The sequence below is a fragment of the Balaenoptera musculus genome, chromosome 4 (genome assembly GCF_009873245.2).
Source record: "Balaenoptera musculus isolate JJ_BM4_2016_0621 chromosome 4, mBalMus1.pri.v3, whole genome shotgun sequence".
NCBI lineage: Eukaryota > Metazoa > Chordata > Mammalia > Artiodactyla > Balaenopteridae > Balaenoptera > Balaenoptera musculus.
In genome coordinates this window covers 64,886,356-64,911,761 of record NC_045788.1, presented here as the reverse complement: position 1 = coordinate 64,911,761, position 25,406 = coordinate 64,886,356, and the positions used below count along the sequence as shown (strand labels likewise).

Below are 25,406 nucleotides of genomic sequence, written 5' to 3'. Positions count from 1 at the left end.
GAATGTTATTATTTCTACTTATTTATGTTTACATATCAAACATTGCAACTTATCACCAGATGCTAGGGTCTTACTTTGCCCTGTTTTCTACAAGATGCCTTAAATAAAAGAACACACCAGTGAAAGGGGAGATACTTCCCAAACTGCCTGAGGAGATAACTAAGTTGAATCGTCAAAGAATTAAAAAACAAAAAAAATCTCAACTTGATTCCACACCAGGACCAGCCACAGAAAATATTTGGGGCTTGTTGGTGGGTGGGACACAGGAGTGGGTTTGAGATCATCTAGAGAAGGTGGTGGCTATGGTGAAAACAACACAGGCTTTGGAGCCAGGAAGACTCGGCCCCAAATCTTGACTCTGCCACACTGGCCATGTGTCATCTGAGCCTCAGTTTATTCATATGAAAAACAATAACGTTAACCTCTCAGAGTCTTTGGGAGGATTAGAACTAATAAGTTATGTAAAGTGCTTGGAGCATAGTAGATGTACGATAACTAGCAGGTCTTATGATGAAGACCATTGGATATATTTGCATGCAGATACAGTTACACAGTGTTCACAGCGTATTTTTTGTTGTTGTTCTCGTGTATTGATATCTTAAGAGGCATTTTAGCAATCCTTCCTCCACAAGGTTGCCACATGGGGAGACGGGAGAGGCACACTCGTTCCTCTATTCCATAAAACTTTCTGTAGCACCTGTCCCAAAGCACACTAGAGAGATCATCACTCTTTGTACATACTCAGCATATCACCATTGATAATGAAGAGCAGAGTACTCTACTAGGAGTAGGGAGACCAGTGATTTAGTCCTGACTCCATCCCAAAAGGGCTCTGTGACCTTGGGTCAGTCACTTCCTCCCTTCTGGGCCTTAGTTTCCTAGTTTGAAGATGAAGAAATCAGACAAGATTTCTTCTGGGAATCTTCTAGCCCTAAAACTGTACTAGGCGCCCAAGTCTATGATCTTCTGACCTAGGTATTGGTTCAAGAGGAAGAAAACCTATAGAAATTACTAAGCTGGTGGGAAAGATTAAATGTCCATCTGGTGTCTGAAAAACTATGATACTGACCTGAATTTCATATGTTCTCTTAAAAGTGAAAGTCAAAGGAGATCAGTTCAAGTTCCTTTCTCTGTGACCAATGAAGGATTTTCACACAAACTTTACCATAAACACCTAAGTCTATCATTTGTAAATATATCTCTAGTCCTGGCCCTGTGTGCAACATCCAATATTTTTCTGTTCACTCTGCTGACCAAGGACGTATATGAGTTGGGATTTGGGGTCTAGTCTGTGGTCATGGATCCTGTTTGCATCCACTGAGGTCACCAACCTACACACAGCCCCAAATGTCTTTGGTGAGTGCTGTCTTGCTGTGATAAATTCCTCCTTATAATTGAACCAATAAATAAGTTTAAAACACCCAACTTCTAAATCTGACCAACCATGGAATGGGCCACCTTGGGAGATAGAAAATTCCCAGCCTGGAGATATCTAAGAAGGAATATGATAGACACTTTGTTAGGGGTGTTATGTTGGAGATTCAGATATGGTGTGATCTCTAAAGACCTTCTGAACCCAACAATTTTACAATTTTCTGATCCTACCTAATCTTATCAGGCTAATTCTGGAATGTGGGTGATGGGTTTTATCTTTACATTAAAAAAAAAAGAAACGAGTTTTTCAACCCTGCTGAGGAAGAGAGAGAGGCCAACTCTGCACATGGGCTAATTGAGTCTTTCAAGACTAAAGACACCAATATTTCAGGTTTCTGAGCCATGGGTTATAAATTTCGATTAAATATGAACGGCAGCAGTGTGCAAAAAAGTTCAGTAGAGGTAACTGACATGCCCAAACCTGGACTTGGCACACAGGAAGGGGCAAGATCACTTAGCTGGTATTTGCTGTGGTGCCCGACCCTTACCTGCTTGCCCACTTCTTCCTGGATCCTCCGAGAATCCCGGGACCCGGCTTGGTTTGTGCCCAGCTCAATGCCCATGGCTCAAAGAATTGTTCTCTAGTTTAATCCAGTCCTCCTTCCGTTGGCATGCTGCCTGCTCCAACTCAGAAGTTAAAGGTTGCACTTCCTTAAAATGTAGTATTTCCCAACTGAACCTGCATCAATCAACTGATTAGTATAACTACACATGCATTGCTCAAGGCACAGAGCTGGCTAATGATCACCGGCTTGGTCTTGTACCAGGCTTGTCTTTCCCTCCAGCGGAGAATTGACCACTTGAAAAACGGTGCACAGAAAGATCTAAAATACAACGGGGAGAAGACCGTGTCGAGCTGTCATAGCCTCTGGAGGCAGCGTTTGCAGCATCTGGCCAGATGTGGTAAGGCGGTTGAGTCCTGGTGTGCATGGTGGGGTGTGGAGAGTGACTCATGAGTTAAAGAATGACATGGTAAAGGAGCCACTAGAGAGGTTTCCTGCCCTAACTCTCGTCTTGGGCTCTCTACTCGGCCCTGTGGCTCTTCCCACACCTCGTTTTTCTGACTCCCATGCCTCACCTTGGGTTTGCGTTGATTTGCTGGCTGGATGAAGGAGTGCAGTCCGATGCTGGCAGGCATGGCAGCTTGGTCTGTGTGGATCAAGAAGGGTTTGGAATCTTTGCAGGACTCACCCTGACTTAGGTGGAACCCAAGACGAAGGAGAGAGCCCCATCCCTAGAAGGACTGGACCTGAAAGGCCAGGTCCACGCTCACTGATGCCAGGTGGGGTGTTAAGGCCTGGCTTGCTCCTCTGTTCTCTCTCAGGAATCACAAATGGGCGGTAATATCACTAGCTGGAGAGCAGCACCCACGTTTCTTCTCCTGCCTGCTGCTGTCTGGAGTTGCACTAACCTTCTCTGTTTGGAAAAAGACTATTTGGCTCTAAACTAAAATATAAGACTCAGTAACCATCCTCCTTTCAAAGAATACAACCTTACCTCTTTCTTTCTTCTCTCCCCTCTTCCTTCTCTGTCTTCCTTTTGGTTGTATAGGTTATAATACATGTTCGCAGGGGATTTAAACGTTTGACGTGGTCATCAGAGAAGCCCAAACATAAGGGTTTTGAATCTGTTGGGGAAAAAAGGGAAGTGATACTGGCTGTGGGGTGAGGGTGACATCAAAGAGAAGTTGTGTTCTGTTCCCTACAGCCTGGCCAGGATTTTCTACTCCAAGAATAGGATTAAACAACAGAGCTTTCCAGGAAAAGAATGAATTTTTCTTTTTTTCTTTCTCGTTTTTTTTTTTTTTTTTGGTCCTTCTACATTCTTTTCCCAATCCATTCAGAAATGTGCATCTACAGTTGATACCCAGAGACCCATTTCATTTTGTGCAGAGGCCTAATGCTGTTGAAAACTTGTACTAAAACTATAATTAATGAAACAATAGTATTCAAATGGTTTTAAACTCACTGTGTTTATCCTCTGAACAACACAACAGAGTTTGAAGGGAAAAGTATGAATATTACCCCAGGTTTTTGGGAAAAGCAGGGCCTGAAAGTGAAATGCCGTGTTCAGCATTGAACACCTGGCGGATAGAAGCATCAAAACAACATCACTCTTTTGACTTTAGGCTCAGTGTGATTTTTACTACATCTCACTGCCTCTTCCCACAAAATAATCTTTTAAGATTAAGTCTTTAGACTCTAGAGTTGAGTCCGTGGAGTTACTAAAAGGACTCAGAAAAAAGGAGCTTTGAAAATGTTATATTCTCATCCTGCCTTCTCCGCACACTGTCTGGGAATCAAGGGAAAGGATTATTTTTTAAGACTGCTTTGAAAATTGGCTGGCCCACGATTACTTGACTAATGCCAGTAATAAAATCCTGTATATCAAAACCATACTCTTTTTTGGTTTTTCTTGGCTCACTACTTGTCTTAGCTGAGTCGCCAGCTATGTGCAAGTTTACTAGTAGGGAGGTTTTCTGGGAGCAATGACCAGTTATGTGGTTTCTGTTGAGATCCAGGAGCAAATTTAGGCAGGTCCATATCTGTTATCAGGGAGAGGCACCAGTTACAGAGCACGCTCCAAGCCGGTCGGCACTGCCCAAGAGCTTTGTCTAGCAGAGTCTAGACTGATCACACCTGGATCACCTCTGGAATTCTAGGGAGAGAAGTGATGACTATTGATCAGAAGCTGGGTCTGCTGCTGTGGGCGATCAAGTTCTTGAAGAAAACTAAACAATTTAGGGTGCCTACTCATGGAAGAGAGTTTCTAGTTCCTATCAAGGCTAAGGCCCTCCTCTCTCAGTCATTATCAGCATATTCACGTCAGTCATTGGTGGGACCTTGGAGAAATCAAGGTAGGATGACCAGTGCACTCAGCTAGGAGCCTGTTTCTCTCCAGGCTCTGTGTGGTCTTAAGACAAGTGATCTGCCTTTGTGGGTTTTCGTGTCCCCATCTTAAAGATGGGGGGGTTGGACTACATAGTCTTTGACATTTCCAAGCCTGACATTCTTTGGCTCTATCTAGAATATCAGATTCTGGTCTGTACATGCTTCACCAAGAATGTTAAAAGATCCTCAAACTTCTTGCCTTGCCTTTGGTTCGCCTCTCTCTTCTCAGGGTTGCCAGGGTGACAGCGAGCAGGAGAAGCAGCACCTTTTCCCCCACAGTAGTCAGAGGTCTCACTGTGATCGCCCAGCACCCGCCTCCCAACCTCCCCAGTCGCCCGTCTACCAACGACCTCAGGCTCTGGCAAATAAAACGCACAGACACGACAGGAAACCCCTTATGCAGAGGGCTCTCACTTTAGAGGGAGGAAAAGGGAGTCACAGGGAGGGCGAGATGCAGTCAGTTCCTGAGGTGGGCCAGGACTCCAGCCCAGACACACTGACATCCCAGCTGAGTGCCTGTTTCATGGCACCAACACGCTGGATATTCCTTTTTTTTTTTTAAGCTCTCACTTGGATACGATAATATCTTCTGTTCACGATTCTCAGAATCCGGAGGATTACACTTCCTAACTTAGATCAATTTCAAGTGACTATCTGCCCTACGTTCCTATCCCACATCCATTCTAACTCCTTCTTGTCGCTTCTCCATCATTAGCTTTATAATCATAAGTGTTTCCAATTCTTTATCTTGTGGGTTTTTTAGAGAAAAAAAGATGTTAGGGAAAGAAAGAAATGAACAATAAATATTAACAATTAAATAATTTCTGATTTGAATACCTGTTTAGTATACAAAATTAGAAAGCAAGTAAATGATAGTGAATTAAGACCTCTCGTTATCCCATCACTCAGAAATATCCACTGTGAACATTTTGATGAGTTTCCTTCCAGTAATTTTTCTATACATACACACACCTATTTACTATTTTCACCTTTTCATTGATATTTCAAAGAGGTTTTTAGGACTTATCATAATGATACAACTTTGGTCTTGTATCAGTTGTGTAAGATCTAATTCCTCTATTTCCGTATCACTTCTCTTTCCTAGTTGAGCCCTAATTGATACAGAGCATGTTGTTGAAACTCCTAAAACATGTCAGGTCTGGATTTTGGTACTGGCTTCCCCACCTAGACATATTCCAGAAATGAATTTTTTTTTCTATTCTTTTTCAACTCTGCTCAATGTTATGTGGCAGCCTAAATGGGAGGGGAATTTGAAAAAGAATAGAAAAAAAAAAACAGAAATGAATTTTGAAGCATTGGACAGTGTGTTTCAAAACAGCTCCAGGGTTTTTAAAAAGTCAGCCGTTGACTATTACGTTTCATATTTATTGAATATCTGTTATACATGTCAGACATTACTAAGTGATTTACATGCGATCTATTACTTAATCCTAACTCCCTGGGGGTAAGTACATCATTGTTCCCATTTTGTAGGTGAGGAAACTGGGGCTTAGGGGAGTTCCATGGCCCAAGGTTGCATAGCTAATAAGTGGCAGAGTCATGATTCAAGCCCAGGCAGTTTGGTTTCAGAATCCACGCTCTGGACTCAAAGTTAAGTCACTCACTAACACACCAAGCTGGAGGGGAGTCACCTCTGGGTAGGAGGACAGGGTCTCTGGGGCAGTCGCTCGTACTGTGGGAATACATAACCTTGTGAGACAGACCTGCTGAGGAAGGCAGCAGGTGTGCTGGGGTGAGCACTGGATTCCGAGACAAACAGGCATGGCCTCCAATCCTGCTCTTCCAACATGCCAGCCATGTGACCCTGGACATGTCACTTTCCTGTCTGAGCATCATTGCTCTTAACTGTAAAAGGGGGATAATAAGATCCGTCTTAGAGGTGGTGGTGAGGATTAAGAATGATAACACGTAAAAGTACCTGGCATGTTTGCAGGCATATAGTAAATGCTCATAGAGTTTAGTTGAATCTGATTCTGAGCAGAAAGTTTCAAGTTGAGACCTGGTGTCTAGTCTTGGATCCAACACACTTGATATGTGATTTTGAACAAGATAACTGGGGCCTTTCTAGGCCCAAGTTCCTCATCTTTCTAAGAGGTGGTTGGATGAGATGATCTCTACTATCCTGTTTAGGATCCTGGGGCTTCAGCAGGTATTAAGAGGAAGGAATATGGCAGATGGTGTCTTCCTTTCTCAAGTCAATCTGAAATGAGGCCGGACTCTCAGAGAACAGTATGTTGCGTGTTGCTCCTTAGCCCCTCTGGCTGGTGGATGTTTTTGACTGGATCCAAGCCCTTGGAGCTTTCTGAAATGTCTGATGTCTGATGGAAATCTCAAATATTTCTTAGAAGGAAGGGGTGAGGCCTTTGATTGCCAGAACACTGTTGCTTTTATTAGCTCTTCTAGGAAAAGAGAGGTTTCCCAATGATGAAACAAAAGAACTCTGACTTGCTCCAAAGAATACAGTTGGGAAATCATAGAGCCAGATGATTTCTTGGGTCCCTTATGCTTGATCATTTTGTGATTCAGCTGTAAGACAACCAGCTGAGTTTTAACCGAAGGGCTCCTAGATGCTGAGCACCGTGGAGGGTGGAGAAGTGATGTGTATTCACTCTAAAGATGCCTGCAGTCTGCCTCCACCCAAGAAACATAAGCCAAGAGTTGAAGAAGACAGACAGGTTTTGTCAGGTCTTCACAGAAAGGATATCAAGGTTTCCCCCTATCTCCCTGGCCACTCCTCATTCATCTTGGCTGGTAAACTTCTTCCAAACCTCTGACCAGAAAGGGTCCTAAGGCTCAGCCATCAGACCTCTTCTTGTTTGTGCTCACTTCCCTGGGGATCTTATTCAGTTTCACAGTTTTAATAAAATCTGAAGAGTGACAACTCCTAAATTTCTATCTCCAGCTTCCATTTCTCTCTGGAACTCCAGACTCCGAAATCCAGCGGCCTGTTCACTCATAGTTCTTTGCCTGTGTATTTGGCTTCTCTGACTGAACACCTCCAAGCTGGAGTTCTCGGTGTTCCCCTAACTCTTTCAGATTTGTTCCACTTGCAGCCTTTCTTTTTTTGGTAAGTAGCAATTCCACTTGTTACAGTGGTTCAGGCCAAAGAACATGGAGCTGTGCTTGACTCCTCCTTCTCCATGACCTACATCCAAACTATCAGTAATACTATTGGCTCTGCCTTAAAAATATATACAGAATCTGAACACTGCTCACCATTTCCTAGTCCAAGCCACCATCGTCTCTCTCCAGAATTATTATCACGCCTCCTAAATAGTGTATATGCTCCCACCTTGCCCATCTCAACAGAGCAGCCAAAGCTCTGCTGTGAAAATAAACTTTAGTTTATTTTCAGCCATGTGAAAATAAACTTTAGGTTCTGTCCAAACCCTCAATGACTTTCCATCTCATCCAGAGTCTTAGAGAGTTCTTCCAGTGCCCAGTGAGATGTGTACAATGTACTTCCCCTTCCTCTCTGTCCTCCTCTCCCACTGCTCTGGCCTCCTTCACTCTGCACCAGAGACACCAGCCTCTGTGCTGTTCCTCAAACACCCAGCGCACACGCTGGCTCAGGGCCGTGGTGTTCGCAGCCTCTGCCTGCTGCTGTCACCCCGCTACCCAAGCGGTCCTCTCGCTCGCCTCCTCTCTGCCTCTAGTGTAACCCGCTCAGTGCACCTACACTAGCAGTCTGCCTCACTTTGCATCCTTACCCCTCACACATGCCCTGTCCCTCTTCTCTGCTTTTTTCCTTTTTAGCTTTTATTACCATAAAAACTAATGTTTTTATGGTAATAAAATAAACTCTGTTTACTCTTGAGTTTATTGTCTGTGTCTCCCCACGAGAAGACAGTAGAGCACAGAGACTGGCATTCAGTAAGTTTTAGATTAAAAAGTGGGTGGCTGGTTGGCCAAAGGCTTCGTGGAGGAGCGTGGGTTTAAGAGATGCTCTGAACCGTGGGGAGGACCTGGATGGCCGGAGGCTGAGAAAGGAGCGCCCAGGAGAGAGGAGCACTGGGCAAGGGCCTGGTGGGGACCAGGGGGGATGGGGAGGGTCAGACTAACGGACTTGCTCTCTGTGAGTCTATACCTTCCTGTTCTTACTTCTTCCAGGATACCTATCGTCTGTCTTTTAGTATGTAGCAAAAACCCCATGGCTGCTTGGTATAATAGAAAGCTCATGGATAGGATTCAGAGTCATACACCTGAATCTGGAAGTGTGACCCTGGACTAGCCACTTAACCTCTTTAAGCCTCTGCTTGCTCATCTGTCAAAGAAGGATAACAACACTGGCTTGTGTTCTCATGCGGCTGTTGTGAAGATCAAATGAGGTGATGGATGGGAAAGTGCTTTACACTCTGAAAGCGGGATGATTGTAGGGGATTAGTGAAATGCATGAGAATGTTGCTGAAATAATCGCTCAGACTCACATGTAGATGATCTACCCCAGTGGCAAGGAAAGGGGAAAGGAGGCTCCAAATTGGTGATGAATTCAGAAATCTTTCATCAGGGCTTTTCAAGTATGGGAGGGACATGGAAGGCAGGATTGGAAGATGTACCTTCCTGAAGACATGGATAGTGTCCAGATGAGGTGCTATTTATCCCCTGTGCTATTGGTAAATAACAATTCCATTTGGTACACTCGCTCAGGCCAAAGAACTTGGAGACATGCTTGAATCCTGTTATTCCCTGTACACCAGGTTCTGGGAATTACTTCTCTTTTCATCCTTACATAAATTTGGAAGTTGGGTATTATTCCCCCTTTCTTTAGAGCTAAGAAAACCGAGGCTCAGAGAAGTTAAGTAACTTGCCCAGGGTCACACAGGTATTTGGCGTCAGAGCCAGAAGAAACTAGCTTTGTTTTAAGAGTCTGTGCTCTTTCCACGGGCTGCCTTTTCAGAGACCTAGATGCAACTAATTCAGCAACCAACAGCGCTGCCTCGGTCACCTGAATTTGGGCAAGTGAATAATACTCGAGTCTAACATCAGGGGTCCAGGCACATAACAGACTCTGAGCTGTTAAATGTAATTCAAAAAGTGAAAAGGAAGGTCCATGTGCCACCTGTGAATCTAAACCCTTCTCTAGGCCACTGCCTTGTGCTATAAATGTACTATGTATGGCAGTACATGGTAACAATTTAGAAGAAATCAGGATTTTGAGCTAAATTTTCAGCAGAGCATAAGAATAATATAGCTTATAGCAATGCCCTGGTCTTTCTAAGCATCAGAAAAAAAATTTTAAAGCGATGGTATAAGAAAAAACTTTTTGGATGGTTAACAACCCAGTCTAGATTTTAACCTATAACCCTTCTGCAGCAACTGGCCTGTTACCTGCCACATATGGGATTTAATCAATGTCCACTAAATATATGCAGGCACCTCCACGTGCATGTATACCATGTACGTAATAGGTGTGATTTTGGTCATTAAGTATGTAAATTCATTTGGGTGGATAATGGATGTACAGATAGATGGATACTGGAGTCACAGGTAAGAGAAATGCCAAAAAAAAAAAAAAAAATGAAGAAGAAAAGAACAAAGCCCGTAACGGTGCATAGGATGCTGATAGAATGCTTGCTTTAAAAGTTTATGCACTGGGAGATTGGGACTGACATATATATACTAATAGGTATAAGATAGATAACTAATAAGAACCTGCTGTATAGCACAAGGAACTCTACTGCACTTCGCTGTACGGTAGAAACTAACACAACATTGTAAAACAACTATACCCCAATTAAAAAAAAAAAAGTTTATGCACCTGAAAGTGTATTAAGCACCTACTGGGTGCTAGTGGTAGGGAAAGGGAGATAATCTCTTTGCACTGGCCTCAGATAATCATAAGAAACATATACAGACAATTTTAAAGAAGTGATTTTTATAGGTAAGAACTACTTGGATTTGGAGGCAAAGGAGAACCATTTTCTCTTTGGTGTGAAGCACCAATTAGAGTGTTAGGGGTGAAAGAGGCCTGGGGCATCTGGTGCATTTAGACATTTTAGACTGTAAAACTGAGTTGCATAAAGCAGGGTTACACAGTGACTCATAGACAGACTTTAAAAAAAATAAATAAATAAAAACAACCTTCTCCCTAGCCGCCACTGCTTTCTGAAGGTGCTATGGAAACCTTGAAAAACTGGTCTTTGTAAGGAAGCAGAAAACCCGGCGAGATAGTGTAAGGCCAAGAGCATGGGCTTTGGATTGAACTCAACCAGGCTTCGAACTCCCCTCATTGGCTTAGTAGCTCTTTGATCTCAGGGATGCTATTTCCATTTGGAATCTCTGGGTCTTGGCTTATGAAATGAAGACCCCTGCCTATGTCTCCCGTCAGTATGAAGTTAGATTATGTCATAAGGGGCTCAGCAAAGCTCTCAGGATCTCACTCCTCCCCACATCCACAACCCCCTTCAGCCTCTCACTTCCTCGGCACCCTTGGGTGCCTTCTCCATTCTCATCTACCACATTCAGGTGTTGGATCAGATGATTTCTAAGTTTCTGTTAAATGTGTCTAACTGTCTAGTCCCATTGTTTACCAGATGGCTGGGATAGCTGGACAAGATATCAAACAGTCTGTTTTCTACACATTTATTTTAATGAGCCATTTACTGTGCTTTACCACATTTAATCTTCAAAAGAATACCTGTGAGCTAGCAGTTGCTTTCCCCTTTTATAAATCAGCATACCAAGGCAAGAGGCATAGAGAGAAATCATCTTAGACCTCTGGCTTGGCATCCGGCTTGCAGGGAGACTCTTGACAGGCTTGACAACAGCTTTAAAAACGAGGCCCTTCACTAGATTGGTGGCCGTGAAAATCAAGTGGAAACTTCCCAGTTTTCATTCCATGCATCCTCCCTCCTCTTTGCACTAAAAGCTTTAGTCATCTTCTCTCTCTTTTTTGTTGTCTTTTTCCAATGTTGCCCTTCGAGGCTGAGGTCGTGACCCTCCTAAGAGCCTTAATCAAATCCGGAAGGCAACAGGGCTACAGAGTCTTCTCTACCTGATTCCCAGACTGAACATGCACAAACAAAGCTGATGCTTGGGAATCCAGCCCTTGCTGCCTCGGGCCGTGTGGCTGGCTGCGAATTTTTACCAGCTCTTGCCTGATGGGCTTTCTTTGGCATTTGACATACGTGTCACTGGATCCATGGTACAGCCAATCTTTTTCTCTAGCCACTAATTTATATTTCTCCTGGAGGGCCTAGAACTATGCCCTACACAGTGGGTACTCACTGAGTTGCAGATGGTACCGCCAACCAGTGCGGACCCAGGTTACATCAAGTATTTCAGCAATTGCACCAAATTGCTGGCCAGCCTTGAGGGTTTGGTCAGCCTCGTTCCCAGCCTTTCCCCTCAGAGAATCACAAAGCCCAGTTTCAACTAATTCTTAATAATGCAATTAAATTTTTGGAAACCAAGCCGGGTTTCATATTTAAATGTTGACTTTCACCACACTGCAAAGGTTGGCCAAATGCAGGAGTGGCTGGAAGGATTTGGCAAAGAGATGAATTGGGATTTTCCATTTTTAGAGAAGCTGCCTGTGCTCAAGCACAGGTAATACTCCAGCCTCAGGGGTTCCCAGGGACCAAAGAATGGACAAAGCATGAACCCGAAAATCAACATGCCTCATAGGGAATCATTAGTATTCTCAAAAAAAAAAAAAAAAAAAAAAAAGTAGAGGCAGAATTGAACTGTTTCCTCTTTGGAAATGCAACAACACTTACCTCTCAGGGCCATTGTGGAGATGAAATTAGAACATATATGAAAAGGCTAGCTTGGAGCCTTGCTCAGAACCAGGAGCAACGAATATATTTAGTTGCTAGCACTACAACATGGGAAGAGACACTGGTCTGAAGTGAAATGACTAGGTTTTGAATTTCACACTGCATCTCACTAGCCCAGCTGGTGCCTTCCCATCCTGGCTCCCAATTTCCTCATCTTTCTAATTGGAATAATAATCACGGCATACTTCACAGGGTCACAAGGAGGAGCACATTAAAGAATGACTGAGAAAGTTCTTTGCAAACTAGACAGCTTTCTAGGCAAAATAAAGCATTATTAGGTGTATACCCAACCTCTGTGCTTTTGTTTCAGCTCTACGTTCTGTCTGAAATGCCCTCCTCCCTACATCCCCTCTTCTGAACCTGGCTGTTGAAGTTCTAACCTTCATTCATAAGGCAGGAGAGCATAATGACTAAGAGCAAAGTATTACATCACTAGGGTTCAAATCCCCATCTCTGCTGTTTGCTAGCTGTTTGACCTTAGTTAAGTTACTTTCTGTGCTTCAGTTTCCCATCTGTAAAGTGAGGATAACAGTACCACCCATTCTGTAAGATTATTGTGAGGATAAAATAAGCTCACAAGTGTGAAGTACTTTAGAACAGTACGTACTAAGTCCCATATATGTGTTAGCTCTTATTATTTCAGAGATTTATTACTTTGATGTTTATTTCAAGGATACTTTCATTATTTTACATTATTTTATTATTATGTTCAAACTCCACCCCTCCAAGAAACATTGTTAGATCTCTTAGTTTGAAGCAATCACGTTCCCATATTTAACCAAGTATATTGTTTGTAGCTCAGTGATGGCCCTTGTCATTGCTGGTGTCCAGTATATCTCTCTCTTGCACTGGCCTTATAGCCCTGAGTGACAGAGGCTTCCCTTCTTACCTCTATACACATGGCTGATGCACAATATTTGTTGAATTGGATGGAAGGTATGCAAAGTATACAGATGAATAAGCCTAAATATACTGGATGAGAGCTGATCGCAACTGTTACATGATACCTGTGTTTTAAAGACTGAACACAATTGCAACATTTAGCACCATACCTGACATATAGCATGTGCTCTGTAAATGTATTTACTTGGAAGGATGGAAAGATAACTAAAGATGCATTAAATCCAATGGAAGGTTTCAGTTTATTGGGTCCCTCTCATTCAAAACATGTATTAGATGACTAAGTTACTTATCACAGGTGCCAGGTCGAGATTAAGATACATACCAAGGAAAGTAGAAGTAGCTCCTGACTTTCAGGCACTCACATTCGGGAGGAGAGATGGTCCGGTTACTAAATAATTGCAGGGGCCACAGGTGCTAAACTGAGTAGAATGGAGCTGCACAGGAAAGTGCCTTCAGCAGCTCAGTCCCCACTGTAAGGCATGGACCCCCTCGATAGCAAATTGCCCAGGTATGTTCATTTGGGATGACTGCATCATCTTTTCAATAAGTAGGGAACCAGCAGAAAAGGTTCCAAGTTTCTGAAAGGAAGAGGGGAGCAAATTAGTTATGAGGACGTGGTGGTTTACATACAGCATATATAAAATATAAAATAAGAGAGATGACACCATGAGCCATACCTGTATAATTATGTCTCACATAGGCGATTCCTCCGTCTCCCCCATTTTGATATCAAATGTTGACAAGACATTGCAAAACAAGAAACGTGCTTTTCCAAAAGGGAGACCTAGTCTCCTATCAACTCCATTTCCACCAATGGCTTCACTTTAGCTCCCAATTTTGCTGTCAGTTGAGAAATGAGTTTGGACTGGAGTATTTCTAAGATCCATTCCACCTTTACCATTTTCTATTCTATTCTTCAATGCCTGGTCTGATATGAAAACCAATATTTTCTCCTAGCTTCAAATACTACCTCTATTCTGACGAATCCCAAATTGATATCTCCAAACCAGACGTCTCTTTTGAGAGCAGATCTTAAATATCTAACTGCCTACTTGGACACCTACTTCAGAGACATCTCAAACATACCACGTTCAAAACTGAGTTCTTGATTGCCAGTAATTACCCCCCTGCAAGTTCTTCCTTTGCAGTGTTTCTAACTCAGTAAATAGAAACACATCCACCCAATTGCATAAACTGGAAACTTGGGATTCATTCTTGATACCCTTCTCTCCTTTACTACCCACTCCTACTCAACCCAATCTTTTTCTCAATCTTGTCAATTCTACCATCAAAGTAGGTCTCAAACCTTCCATACCTCACCACCTGCACTGCTACCTCACCACCTGCACTGCTACCTCCCCAGGCCCAGCTACCTTCATCTCTCCCTGGGAGTCCTACCACAGCCTCTTCAAGAATCTCCTCACGCTTCTTTCTAATTCATCTTCCACACAATACCTGGGGTGTTTTTCTTAAAATATAAATCAGATCATGGCATCACCCTGCCTAAAAACCTTAAATAACTTCTCAACACACTTAGAACGATCTCTAAATTTCTGACCATGGTCTACAAAGACCTACATGGTCTAGCTCCTGATTCTCCATCCAAATCCATCTTTACCACTCTCTCTGTGCCATGCTGGCCTCTTTCAGGTCTCTGAACGTGTCATGGTTCTACCCCCTTTAGGATTGTTGACCTCTGTTCCCTCCGCTCAGCAAACTTTCCTCCACGCTCTTGGCCTGACTAACCCATTCTCCTTTTTCAGATCTCAGCTTAAAGTTTACTTTAATAGAGAGGCCATTAGGTAAATTCTGTCCTTCCCCCATCTCACAGCACGTTACTTATTTCCTGATTCTCAGTTATCATAATTATAATGCATACTCATCTGTGGATTTACTTGTGTAATGCTTCTCTCTTCCACTAGACAAAAAGCTCCTCTAGGGACAGGTTTGTAATTGTTCTCTGTATGTGCAAAGTCTAGCCTGGTACTTAGCAGAGGTGCTCAATTCATAATTTTTGTGCCTGCATATTGATAAGACCTGAAAATATCAACATATGTTTATTCCATGCTGAAAAAGTCCAACCAAACAGGTGATAAAATAAGGGAATAGAGTTGAATATTTTCTGTTTCTCCAACCTTTTCAGTTCCTAATCCCTAGAATCTTATAGCACTCTTCCATTTTCTTACTGAAACTTCCCAGCTTTCAGAGTTGAGAAGGGAAGTATCTTTATGTTCTTTTGCTTTGTTCCCGCATCCCCCTGCCTTCACTGACACATTTAGCGTTGTGCAGGAATGTGGCTTCCACAGGTATGGTTGGATGAGAGGTGTTGGGAACAGGAAGGGTAGAAAGGGAAAAAAAAAAAAAAAAGGAACCATATAGGGGAGGTGGCCACCCTTGTACAGCTTGGACATCGTCCCAGCCCTCCCACGTTGGAGGGTTTTTTGTGTTTTTTTTTAAATGCCATATACATCCAATATTCTCTTCTTCCCACCTCCCACCAAAAATAAATGAGCCGTTGGTCATGGGTTTGGTGCTGGCAAAACTGGCAAGTATGGGCCGATGTGGTCTCAATTGAAGGAACTTTTTCTTGATACATGCCCTGGCCCCTTTGGCTTCATCTTAATCATTGCCTTGTTCTGTTACTAGAGTGAAGCCCTTACCTTCTCTCCAGCACCCATGCTCACGTTTTCTTTCCTCCTCCCTATCAAGAACAACTTGCTCCTAATCCATTTTTTTATTCACTGTGACATTTGTGAGATCTGTTGTGCATTTGTTGCAGAGGTAGGAAGGATAGAGAGCTGCACAGATTCTCTTAGGGGACAGAGCTGGCCCAAGGTTCTCCCTGTCATTTGGGTCAGGCCTTTGGTAGAAAGTTATACTACCTCCCTATTTTAGTAACTCACCCATCAACTCAGGACTTAAAAAATTTATAGAAATCCGCCTTGTTGCTCCTAGAAAACAGCCCTGATAAATTTGTGCTTTGTTTATAACTTTTTCTAAGACTAAAGTTAGCTCAAAACAAATGATTTTTTCCAGCTGGGTGAAGGGGATGGGCAGGGAGGGGCTAAGGTAGAAAGAGGAGGAAGAGGAAGAAGGTACTAAAAAGGAGGATCTAATACTGGATTTCAGTTCCCACTACTGGGAGATGGTTCATTTCCAATTCTGCATTTCAAGGACATAAAGACTTTCTGATCATTTTTATTCTCTTCGGATGAGTATGAATCCTCCACAGTAATTTATGTCTTCCTGTACTGAAAGGGTTAAAATATTTCGGGAAGTGAAATCACCATTTTTAAGGATGGTTACAAAGTCAAGGCAGGACACTTCAAATACATTGTTCCCCAGATAAAACCTGAGTCACAAAATCAGTTATGGAATAACCTGATGGCTTTGCTTCTCTGTGATGATTCACTCATTAGTTTGTCTATTCGCTCAACATTCAACGACCACTTTGAACTGTGCATTATAATTTCCAAAGTACTTTCCCCTTCATGGTACTTGATTCTCATGGGAATCCTGTGATGTAGTCCCTGTACAGAAATTACCATTTTAGAGAACAAGAAACTGAGACTCACAGAAGTTAGTCAGTTGTGGAGCTTTAACTGGAACCCAGATCATCAGATTTCACCCTGAATTCTCTTTCAGTTCTACCTACTTGAATTCAGTCGACATTTCCTAAGTGAGCACCATGTTTTGGACGCAAGTCCAATACAACAAAAATGAAGTTCTCTTGTCTTTGAGGAGCTTCTAGCCTACCAAAGGCAGCAATCAAGGCCTGGGTGTGGAGTGGAGGTAAGTGCCTGGGTTCTTGGAGAATGCTAAGAGTCTGGGGTAGAAAACTTACAGGAGACGGGATTGGAAAGAAGTTTGAGGGCCTAAGGTGCTTGATTTATTGATTCACCATCACCATCGTCAAGTCTTTTCAATATACCTTCCCAAATTATGGCCTTTATTAATGATATTATTAATCTTTTTCTGTCCCATTTTCTTTTGAGCATTCCGCTGGCATTTCACCCTCCAAAGGGTGGGTGTTTCTTAGCAACCTTGATGCTGAGACATTGAAAGCTGCTAGACTTCCAACTAATTGTAAGACTGCTGAAATTGTATCTGGTGGTTTTATGCATGTGCCATCTCTATATCCAACTCATCCTTGCCTGGCCAAAGGAAGGAGATGGTTACAACTCCTGGCACATGGGCCCAACCCTCAAGCAGTCTGGGCCTTGGCAATAGGGTGCTGTGAAAAGTGGTCTGGGTGCAGGGCTGGCACCTGTTTATATCACCTGTTAGTTTATTATCCAAAGGTCTGGGATGCCCAGAGGGTTGGGGTAAACTTGGGTTTAGTTGAGTAAGCTTCAGGATCTATTAGGTGTCTAGATCCTGTTAAGAGGTGGTGTTGGGCGCTAGAGTCCAGGCTGCGGATGCAACTTGAGGCTGTGTGCTTTGGAATAGCATGATGCTGGGTGATCTCTCTGTTCATGGTAGAACCTGTCAGGCCCTCGAAGTTATAAAAATCACAGCCCAGGCAAAGCTCTGGCCTGCAGGCTGAGCCAAGCTGGTGATGGTGGTGGTGAGGCTGTGTGTGCTCCGGGCTCTAGTGGATTTTCTTTGCATTGGGTATTGGGTAGTACTGGATGGTGCACTGAGGCAGCTGGGTTATATCCTGTTCTAATCAACACTGGATGAAAAACCCAGAGGCTGAACCTGCCCAAGGAGGGAGTCGGTGCCTCACACTGGTGCTGGAGCGGGAGGTAGGACACAGCATCTGGGAGGAGGCCAGAGAGTTTTATTTGGCTCAGAATCAGGATGTTTGGCCTGGCAAGGGGGCTATCATTTGCATGACTTAAAGCAAGCTTTTGCACCATTCTCGGCCTTTTTTTTCTCAGTAGATTGTGTGTCCCCTGGGGTCAGAATCTCCTGTTGTATTTATATTCATTTCCCCAGTATCCAGGGAAAATAGTGTCTAACCCACAAAAGACTGCCAATGAACTGGGTGTTGTGCGAATGAGGGAATGAATGAGCTGAGTATGAGGAATTAGATCAGTGGTTTAAGGGAAGAAGGTTTAACAGAACCATGGTCCTTACCTCACCTCCTAGATCCTGATGTCTACCCCCATGCCCTTCTCTAAGAACCAGCGATTCAAACAACGGTAACCACCTACCCCCAGTTCCTAACAACCTTGTGATTATCTGAAGGAAACAACATTGATAGGGCTTATTTTTAAATTGTTTTCCTTAGAATTCACTAGTCAAACATGTTATAAGAATGAAAACCAAATCTCCTGTAGCCCCAGAAGCATCTCAAAGAATGTCTTTTTACCAGGAGATCTCCTGGGTGGCCTCATGGAGACAGTAAAGTAACCAGGAAACCCTTTTTTTTTTTTTTTTTTAATTAATTTTTTAAATTTTTGGCTGTGTTGGGTCTTTGTTGCTGTGCGTGGGCTTTCTCTAGTTGCAGCGAGCAGGGGCTACTCTTCATTGTGGTGTGCAGGCTTCTCATTGCGGTGGCTTCTCTTGCTGTGTAGCACGGGCTCTAGGCGCACGGGCTTCAGTAGTTGTGGCACACGGGCTCAGTAGTTGTGGCACATGGGCCTAGTTGCTCCATAGCATGTGGGATTTTCCGGGACCAGGGCTCGAACCGGTGTCTCCTGCATTGGCAGGCAGATTCTTAACCATTGTGCCACCAGGGAAGCCCCAGGAAACCCTTTAACATTTTCAAATGCTGTGAAATACCAACAAACAAGATAAGCACACTAAGACCCAGTGGGCGGAGACAGATCAAAGATTTACAGGATCTATTTAATCTCATTATGGTCAATGTGCTCAGAAAGGGTGAGGTTTTGTTGGTGTGGAGACAAGTGTCTCCCAGAGTGAAAGGTCTTCTCCAAGTATGAGTGGGCAGTTCTCACTTTTGCTCTAGGCCCTAAAAATGTGGGAGGCTTCAACTTTAGGTCAAACATTCAAAACTGTGAATTAGAGGACTAATTGCTTGCATTGAAAAGATTTCACCTAGGGCTTTTCAGTGTCTTGAGTGTGTGCTTGTGAGATAGATCGAAATCAAACTAATATATAAACATTACACAATTTGGAAGATAGAGAAAAGAATAAAAGGAGAAAAAAGCATCTATAATCCTACTACCCTAAGACAGCCAATGTAAATAGTTTTTTTGTTAATTGTGTACTTTTGCTTATATCCAGTTTATTTTTTATGTACAGTATTTTTAAACAGTTATAAATATACTACATACATATATATATACTGCTTTTCACTTTACCTGTTACCATAAGTATTTTCCAATTCTAATTTTTAAAAATTAGTTGTATTATATTTAACCATTCTCCATCCAATACCCTTCCCTCCAACCCAGTCATGATGGAACATGTAGGTTGTTCAACTTTTTTGTTGCTAGATATGATGCTTGAATGCATATATTCATTCAAAGATTTTTTCCCCTATATGTTGAATTGTGCCTTGAAGATAGATTCCTAGAAGTAGAATTACTGGGTCAAAGGGCATGACTACATTTATGATTCTTGAGACATGTAACCAAACAGATTGCTGAGAGTAATGATAACCAAATTGGACTATGATAGCATTCAATCTTACCTCATTCCACCAACAAGAATTTAAATGTCAGCCTCCATAGTGAACAGCAGTGTTGGTTCAAAGATCTGTAACCACCTGGCAGAGAGGCTGATGCAAGTGGGAAAAGGTGAAGGGAAAGAAGGAAGAGACACTTAAGCTCACATTGGAACTGGGCACCACTGGTAACTGACGGGTGGTTAGAAATGAATGAGGCGTTTCTGAAATAATGTATATCAATGCAATAGCAGTCCTTAGTTTACTAAAGGGAATATTACAGCAAAATAAATGATTCAGGATAGACTGGTTGATGCGAAGCAACTCTACCACTAATTTGTGGGATGGTCTTGGCAAACCATTTCCCTCTCTGGATTTTTCTAGTTTAGGTAATGGGGTCATATTCAGATAATGAAGACAAACTCATAGAGTTATAGGGTCCAGTTAGCGTTCTTCTCTAGACCCAGAGTTAAACTCTGATGAGATCTACAGTTCTTTTGGAGTTGTACAATGAGATACCAGACATTCTGGGAAGGTCTTGGGGCTCCCCCAACCTCAGTGATGAATCCCTAAGTATTATATGTCCCGTATGGACTGATGGCTAGATCTTTCAGGGCCTTGTTTCCATGGAGGATTTTCAGAAAGGAATGTGGAGTAAGCAGGGCTGTCACCACCATGACAACACTTGGCCTTTGGTGCTTCCTTAGTGTTCTCCTCACAGTTCTGTGTCCAGATGGTGACATACAGAAATTAGCTAAATTGCTTTCAATTTAGTAAACTAAAAGAATAAACGCAGGTTCCCTCATTTTCCTGACTCTATCTGGGGGGCATGGTCGACTGGGAAGAAAATCTCTCAGATTTCAAGAGACCTAGCTCATTTTTGGAGGTTTCTGGTATTGAAAAGATAATAATAATAAAGATATGCCCCCCCCCCAAATATTTTTTAAACAGCAGAATTGAGAAGATAGTGCATAGAAAAACCCTATACCCAGTTTCCCATTATTATTAACATTTTATATTACTATGGTACATTTGTAACAACTAATGAAACAATACTGATACAATATTATTAACTAAAGCTCCTCATTTATTCAGATTTGTCTGGGCTTACCTTATCATTTTCTGTTCCATGATCCCATCCAGGATACTACATTACACTAAGTTGTCATATCTTCTGAGGCTACTCTTGGTTGCTGCAATTTCTCAGACTTTCCTTGATAGTTCTGTGGAATACTGGTGAAGTCTTTTGTAGGATGCCCTTCCGTTGAAATTTGTCTGATACTTTTCTCATAAATAGACTGGGGTGTGGGAGGAAGACCACAGAGGTAAGAAGCCATTTTCATCTCCTCAGATCAAAGGTACATACAATCAACATGGCTTATAATTGCTGACGTTGACCTTGATGAATTGGCTGGTGTAGTGTTTGTCAGGTTTCTCCATGTAAAATTATTCCCTCCCTCCTTTCCTCCCTTCCCATACTGTACTCTTTGGAAGGAAGTCACTGTGCATAACTCATATTTGAAGAGTGAGGAGTTATACACCGCCCCCTGCCCCCATCCTTGCCGGCAGTGTATCTACGTAAATTATTTGGAATTCTTCTGCAAGGAAGATTTGTCTCTTTTCTCTGATTTATTCATTTATTTAATAATTTATATCAGTGTGGATTCATGGATATTTCTTTTATACTTTGGATTGTAATCTAATATTACTTGATTTCTTTTTTTTACTCCAAATCTTCCAGCTCTGCCCATTGGGAGCTCTTCAAGTGGCTCCAGTGTCTCTTTGAAATATCCCCCATGGATGTAGTTTTTGTTTGTTTTTCAGCAATTCTTTATTTATGATGTTATAAGATGTTCCATTCTAATTTTGAATACTTCTTGCCCCAGTCCTAGATCTAGAATCAGCCGTTTCCCCAAGGTGCCTTGTTTTCCATTACTGCACAGAGGTATCAGAAATCAAGATCTGGTACCAGGTGAGCTCTTTGCTAGTGTAGCATCATTGTTTCTAGGTCAAAAATATATTAAATTTTACATTTTCAACACCAGCATACACACAATTACAATGCAATTGTACTATTCATAAGATAATTATAGGTTTATTAACAGTATTAAATCACAGTACCGTAGGAGCCTGTGGTGGCTCCGACACTGGGTCCTACCCTGGGACACACACGCAGAACTTGTGGATGAGGGTCTGCTCCTTTCCATCCTGTCCGTGTACTGCTAAGACTGATGTAGAACCTCAGTGGAGATGATGTCAAAAGTCCAAATGTGAGGCCTTCTCTGAACGTAAGGCCACAGCAAATGGCTCTTTTGCAGGGCTGCCCACCCCACGTCCTCTTTTCATGATGAGCCATGGAAAAACATAGTGGATTTAGAACCAGGACATCAAAATTCTGGACCTGGCTCAGTCTGATCCAGTGTGTGTGGCAAATACATTCTGTGTGGGCCTCAATTTCCAATGATATAAATTCAGTCGTGTGGGATTGGACAATTGCTAAGGACCTTCCCAGTGCTAGCATATTGTAACTCTCAATAGTTTTTCATTGAGAGAATGTAATTGGCTCCATCTCTCCTTGTACATGGGCATCAATATTCCAGAAGGTCTAAGTGGAGGGATGGTGGTGGTGGGGAGGTCGCTGTTAATAAATAGGAGCTACATTTTAAATTATGTCCTGAAGATGCTGAGGTCCGTTAAAGGCTTTGCTAGGCAATCAGGCCTGAGAAATATTAGACCTTTCTTTTTAAAGAATGTAGATAAAAGAAGCATAGGAAATATTGGTGGAAAGTATCTCTTTCATTACCTTTAAGTTTGTTCTGGTAGAGCAAGGCTTTTTTTTTTTTTTTTTTTTTTTGGTAAGGGCAAACTCATCATCTGTTATTTCCTCTGACTTCAAATAATTACCTTTAATGCAGTGATGGCTGAACTACCTCTAAGTTTCTTACCAGGAATCTCTATCTAGTTTTTTCTTTTTTTTTCTCCTTTTGTGTGTGTGTATGTGTATGAATATTATGTCATATTTTTTTACATCCACATGGGGCCCAGTGGCTTAAGGTGTGCCCAGTTTACAAGTGTCATCTCCTTCCTATCATTGACTGGGACTGCTTCCAAACAGAAGAAGGAAAAAAAAAAGAAGAAGAAGAACTCTAGTGCAGAAAAGACACTTGGGAACTGTCACATCTGATTATGAATGCAGGAGATCAAAGGTACAAGGTCTTAGAATCAGCCCCTTCCAACTCTTAACATTTAAAATCTTCAATTGGCTTTTGGACCTACTCAGCAGAATCCCAGACTTTGGTCTACAATTGGTTAAAAATTGATAGAGGTGAAGATTCTGGGACTGCCTTCTTTACTTAGAAGTTTACATTTTAACTCCTTCTCCCACCCCAGGGACACATACACTCAGCCCCTTTCCATCCCCCCTCCACCTTAAAGTTACATAAATATATATTTAGACACAATGTATCGAATTTAGAACAGAAAGACATGCTGCAAACCATCTGGGTTTTTCCTTCACACAGTTGAGGAAACTGAGTCCTGACAAGTGGTTTTGCTCCACGTCCCATAAGGAGTTCCAGGCAGAAAGGTAATTAGAAACCAAGGTTTTCTGGCAACAAATCCAGTTTCTTTTTCCCCCTACCTTACACTGTGCCCCCGCGGAGTTACACGTATGTGCGTGTGTCTCTGTATGTACATATGTTACATAGACACCGACATGTAGGAAACATGCACCGAGCATCTGTGATCTGACCTCAGGGAACAGTTTAATGACTCCGATTTCAGGCAGCTGACAGGGTTCCGCTGGTGGAGGTTGAAATAAACAAGAAAAGCCACTGTGGAGATGTGAATGGAAAAGTACCGAGCACTCCCTTCCTCAGCACATTCTTCCGCTCTCCAGCTCTGCCTGCTGTCAAGCCAGCTTCAGATAGGCTTTGGCATGGTCAGGTGTACAGAGGGCGGTGTGGAGAAGAAAAAAAAAGAAAAATGCAGGCACAACACGCAAATCAAGTTTTTCCACTTGTAGCCTTAGGTAGTAAAGACAGCTAAGTACAGCAGCCGGGTGGGAGGGTGCGCCAGCCACCCTGAGTTTACAAACACTCAAGTGCTTTCCTCCCTGAATCCCCTTCCTGGTCCAGCTGCTGCTTTCCCTCATGCTAAGGTTTCATAGGAAGTGAAAACGCTGTTATTCAAAACAGTGATAGAGTACTGTAAACAAATGATTATGCACCCCCCATCACTTCTCTATTTTAAGCTCCCGATATTTATTTCCATTTAAAATAAGTGAGAAAAGTGTGGAAAAAAATCAGTGCTTTGGGGGGAAACTCTGAGCTAGGCCAAAAAAGGTTTCTAAACTAAAAAAAAAAAAAAAGGTATCAGAATAATACAGGCCAAAAGCAGGCAGCATATGGATCAAAATTAAACGTTGACACTTGTTTTTCTGAAGGTAGTGGCTGAAAGTCATCTTCTATTTTTTTTTTTTTAATGTCTCAAAACTTTCTGCTCAATTTCTCTAAATCATACCAAGAAAACACCTTTCTTTCTCCAAGGATAATGTAAGGAGCTTGTTTATAATAGCTCTAAGTGCAGGATTTGAAATAAAACTAATGGGTAAATAAGATCTCCCATACCCATCAAAAGTAGCTGTTGAGTACCACAGCACAGGTGACAAGCATAACCAAGCCCAGATGACAATCAAAACTCAATACTCACTGTGACTTGGAGTTTGTTCTGAGAACCAGTTTACAATTTACACAGAGCCCAAAGCAATCTTGCTTTCCTCAATTCTGCCAGAAAACAAAATGCTCATCTCCAAACCCAGGTAGTCAGATCACCCTGATTTTCTGACACAGGACCATCAAACCACGAAGACCCGTTTTCAGTTGTGTCCTGCGGTCCCACACGCCTCAGTGATGGCTATCCTGTCCTCTTGAAAGAAAGAAGCCTTGAGGAGCTGAGTGATTGATCTGCAGGGTTCCTTCCAGTTCTAAAATCTATAATTCTGTGATGTGATAGTTTAAAGATCTACCAAGGTGCCAGAAGTTCCTGACAGGTGAAACCAATTTCCTGTTTGGAGTCCCCTTAGAAAGAGGACAGGACAGTGCTTATTCCAAGGATAGTTTCCTTTTCAGCTATGATTGAATTGTGGGGAAGTTTCTCTGGGGGGAACTGGATGCAAAATCTGTTCCTTTCCTTAAATGGATGTAATATTAAGACCAAGCTATTTTATTTTGTAACAAAGCTTTTATTTACCCAGAACCTGTGATTAGTAACCTATTACTATGCCCAGAACACCAGGCAAAGGGGCTGGCCTGGTCCTCTACTCTGAGTATTAATAGCCAGAAACCATTAAATCATAGGACTGGTTGATACACAGCCGCTCCTGGTCCTCTACTCTGAGTATTAATAGCCAGAAACCATTAAATCATAGGACTGGTTGATACACAGCCCCTCCAAGTCCACAGGAATCACACATAAGACCCCAGACATGGAATCTCTCTTTAGAGCTTCTTAAGGATGATTTAAAAGAATTTGAATATATTCAAGTCAATCCTTTCTTTAATCCTAGCACTGCTGGAATGAGGGAGGTCCACAAAGTGATGCCAACTGGTTACTACCTGGGAGAGATCAAGAATGAGAGAAGACATTCTGGAAGAAATTCAACTGGTATAAAATTTGATAAAGTTACTTTCCTAGGAATTGAAAAGAGATTGAGAGGTGGGTACACGATTTTCCTGACCATTCATTCCGTAGAGAAAAGGGGACCTACCTAAAAGTAAATCTTCATCTTTAAAATAGCTTCAA

The 25,406-nt window shown here is 42.4% G+C and overlaps 1 long non-coding RNA gene across 3 annotated transcripts; it reads right to left on the bottom strand.

Moving 5' to 3' along the window:
• On the bottom strand, positions 1–25,406 carry LOC118894906. Of its 3 annotated transcripts, XR_005019784.1 has the most exons (7): positions 24,315–25,406; positions 20,716–20,902; positions 19,632–19,718; positions 16,409–16,557; positions 13,350–13,605; positions 2,932–3,061; positions 1–2,583 (listed from the first exon to the last, which is right to left on the bottom strand). It is a non-coding gene; the product is annotated as an uncharacterized LOC118894906 (long non-coding RNA). The 3 variants fall into 3 exon arrangements; XR_005019785.1 differs by lacking the exons at positions 1–2,583; positions 2,932–3,061 and adding an exon at positions 5,757–6,191; XR_005019783.1 differs by lacking the exons at positions 1–2,583; positions 2,932–3,061; positions 13,350–13,605; positions 16,409–16,557 and adding an exon at positions 18,635–18,672 and having other exon boundaries at positions 24,315–25,402.